The sequence below is a fragment of the Ursus arctos genome, unplaced genomic scaffold, assembly GCF_023065955.2.
Source record: "Ursus arctos isolate Adak ecotype North America unplaced genomic scaffold, UrsArc2.0 scaffold_23, whole genome shotgun sequence".
Classification (NCBI taxonomy): domain Eukaryota; kingdom Metazoa; phylum Chordata; class Mammalia; order Carnivora; family Ursidae; genus Ursus; species Ursus arctos.
In genome coordinates, this window is record NW_026622908.1 from 38,396,056 (window position 1) to 38,399,724 (window position 3,669).

Here is a 3,669-nt window from a genome sequence, read left to right on the forward strand (position 1 = left end):
TCTTTGTAAATAATACTTCTTCTACTTCCTGTGAACTAGAGGGCCTCCCCTCGTCAGTCCACGGTCCAGCCCCTGGACCCCTCTGGGGACAGTGGTACAGCCGTCGTGGCCAGAGGGCTGCACACCTGAAAACGGAGTGGCTCAAAGGCAGCTGTCCCCTGACGCGGAGCCCCGTCACCACCTTGATTCTATGGCTACCTCTCAGCCCCTCGCCCCAAGACGCCTTCCAGAACAGACAGCACTGGATCTCTGGGACCGCTGGCTGCCAAGCCCAAGGGCACCGTTCCACCCCAGGGCCTGGCACCAAGAGGGTGCCTGGTACATCCTAGACGATGTGGGGTTTTGTTTCACCCAGCAGTTTAAAGTTCAAAGCTAAAGTGCTTTCAGCCCATCACAGCAAACTTCTAAGCCGAGAGTCTGAGACTGGGGCTGGACATTCCTGGAAGTTAAATAATTCATTCCCTCAGCGGAAACTGTCTCTGCCAGTCAGGGTGTGTAGACACACACGGTACCCTGCAGAGCCCGGGTTTCCTTAGCGAGGAAGGGAGGACGAGCGAGAGGGGAATGTCTCCCTGGGAGCTTGAAGATCCAGAAAAGGCAGAGACTGGGCCAGGCCCCAGTAAGCCCTTGGGCACCAGTCCCCTAAGGAGGTATCTTGGGTCTGGGGCCTTCCTCCACGCACTCTGCCACTGTCTCCACTGGGAGCAAGAGCTCCTCACAGCCCAAGCCACAGAAGCCAACACTGGAAGAACCACGGGGAATTACTAGAAGGATATGGGGGAGGGGTGCTCACAGAATCAGGGGATCCGGGGGCATTAGCGTGTTACAAGTGTCTGGTCAGCACTCTGCCAACACCCTCCAACCCGGCCTCCCAGCCTCCCCTGCTCAGGACCCAGAGTCCTGGCAGAGCCCAGGGGCCAAGCCAGGTCTCGGATCTGCCCCAACCATGCTAGGGATCTGGAAACAGGGGCACCCAGTCACCTTCCTACACGTGCCAGGGGTGAGGGGCTCCTCGAGAGGGAACTGAGACGTGGCTTTTAGGGAGAGCCGTTGGCGAGCAAGAATTCCTGTGTCGTCGTCCCCCCCCCCCCCCCAGAAGTCCTACTAGCTGGACTAAGAATCAAATTGACGTGAGACGGAGTAACGGGAGAAAATCAAATTTAATAGGAGTGTGTACGGGGAATCCACACAGACGTGGAAATTGCGAAGACAGGCCGAATGAGGTCTATGTGTCGTTTTGAACAAAGGAGAAGGGTAGGGCTCCGGGTCTTCAAAGGGAAGGAATGCTCTTCACAGGGCAGTAAGAAGAGCAGATGTTGGGTAATTAGATGTTTGCCCTGCCATACAGACGGGCCACTCAGATAAAATTTATCTCTGGTAATAACACTCTGGAAAGACCTCCAATTTAGATTCTTCTATGTAGTTAAAGGAGGGCAACAGTTTCTCGTGAGCCCTCGGAGTCTCGATTGCCTTCAGCTCAAGAGTCCACGAGCCAAGTGGCCCCTCTTGGGGAGGCACGCCCCAGCCCCTGCAGGGCAGAGACTGTGACCCAATGTCGCCTGCCGGCACCTTTCCTGATAAAAGCTCTCTACCCTCCAGCATGGCCACCGTGCATGGCCTCAGCACAACCACGGCCCACTTCACCTCCACCCCACCCCCCGCAAAGAAAGGAGCTGCACGGAGGTGTCAGTCTCTTTAGAAAATGGTTTCCCAAGTGGTGGCAGACCTGGGTGGGGCACCCCACGAAGATGTGTTTGGTTAACAGTTGAATAGGAACCATCTGGGCCTTGGAGGTGCCTTTTGTCAGGCTCCGGCCTTAGCAGGAAGACTCAGCCCACAGGCCTGGGGTGGGCGCTGCTCCCCCCAGCGAGCCACATGTGGGCCGCCTTCCTCCCTGCAGAGGGGGCCGTGCTGAGGCCTGGGGCCCCCTCGGGCCCACCCTCTTGCCTTACAGCAAGCTGCCAGAGCCGAGCAGGGGCTGCCCCGGAGCCAGAGAGGGTAGTTGTCACTGTGTGTCCAGCCCTTGTGAGCGTGTGGCCTGATTCCAGCACATTCTCCTCCTGTTGAGTCAAGGAGACTGAGGACCCCGAAGGAAAGCTCACTTTGAGTACCCAGTAACAAGCCTGGCTTCGAGGTCCTTATGCCGCTAGACGCTGGGAGTACTGAAGGGGACCAACATGACAGCCGAAGGGACATTTCAAGTGGCCTCACCCCAGCTGACTCAACAAAGTGTCGTTCTCACTAAGCTAGGAATCTAAACTTGGCACTTAGGGCATGTCCTCGGGCAGCTGGCTCTGCAAGCAAGTGGCCCACCACGGTCTGGGGAGGGCGCCTGGGGATTTCATAGGGCAGGGGCAGGGCGGGGGGAGAGGCGTGGGGAGGGCCTGGGGAGAAGGGATAGCAAGGAGCAGCAGGGGTGCCTGTGCATGGGGGACCAGCTGAAGCATCTCTCCATCAAGCCCTTTCATAGAAAGTGGTACTTCCTCCCGTCAGCCCCTCTGTGCCCCCCTGACCCCCCATCCCCCTGCCACCACTGGGACCCGAAACAAAGCCAGCGACTGGACTGTGTTGCCAGAATGCGATTTCTCAGCTTCTTCCTACAAAGCCAAGTCGTCTTCTAACTTTCCCCAGTGTCCTGTGCCCTTAACCCTGGACACGTGCAAGGTGCAACCAGAGTTCAGGAGGGGGAAAAAGGCAGGAAAAATTTGACTAAAGCCCAGGGATTCTCAACGTGGGCTTAGATTCCACACACTTTCTTCAGGACGGTGGCCTCTGGAGGGTGGACCACTTCTGACACCACAAAGGCATGGCATGGTGGCAGAGCAGGTCAGCCAGCCAGGTGCCAGCCCGGCCCCCGCCCCTCCAGGCCATGTGACCGCATCCTGACCCACCCACCCTGCAGTCTCCTCCCTTACTTAAAACTGGGGATCAAAGGGCTGTTGAAAGGACCCAACGAGATAATGTATGTCGGGTGGCCCTGTTGCATATTCAGTACTGACGATCCACAGCAGCTCCGCACGTTGTCCACAGGCAGCCTGTCCCTGTCACTGCCTGGAAGGAAAAGCTGAAGGGTTGACTGGAGGGTCCATCGGAAGCCTGGTCTCCTGACGGCTCCGAAGCTGCCCTTACCGCTGAAAGCAGAAGACGCCCTCCCAACCTCAGGACAGAACCAGCTGAGCTCAGGGTGGGCTGGAGAGGGGGCAGGCTAGGCGGCGGCTGAAGACCACGTGGCTCACAGCCAGTGTCGTGGCTCCTCTCTATCCATTTACAAACTGGACGGGCTGATGGCAGGTGGCTGGAATGTGGCGCCGCCCCCGCTAGGCTGAGCCCCGCACGCCCCCTGGCGGGGGCCTGTGGCCTACGACGGCCCAAGCTCGGCCCAAGGAGAGGCAAATCCGCAGGCCCAGCGTGAAAAGGCCTAAGATGGAAAATCAAAGTGTAGAAGAAAGGAAAAGGCCGTAAGAGCCAGGCCCCGGGGCCAAGGAGCCAGGGAGGGCAGCCGCAGGAGAGAGGATATCCAGATAGATGAGGCTTTGTGGACATGAGGATCAAAGAGGCCTTTCAGCTGAGCGTGATCCTGACTTCCATGCCTGACACCCCCAACCCTCCAACCCCCCCCCGCCCCCACCTTCACTTTGCAAACCCACCACAGCCACCGCACGCACGACG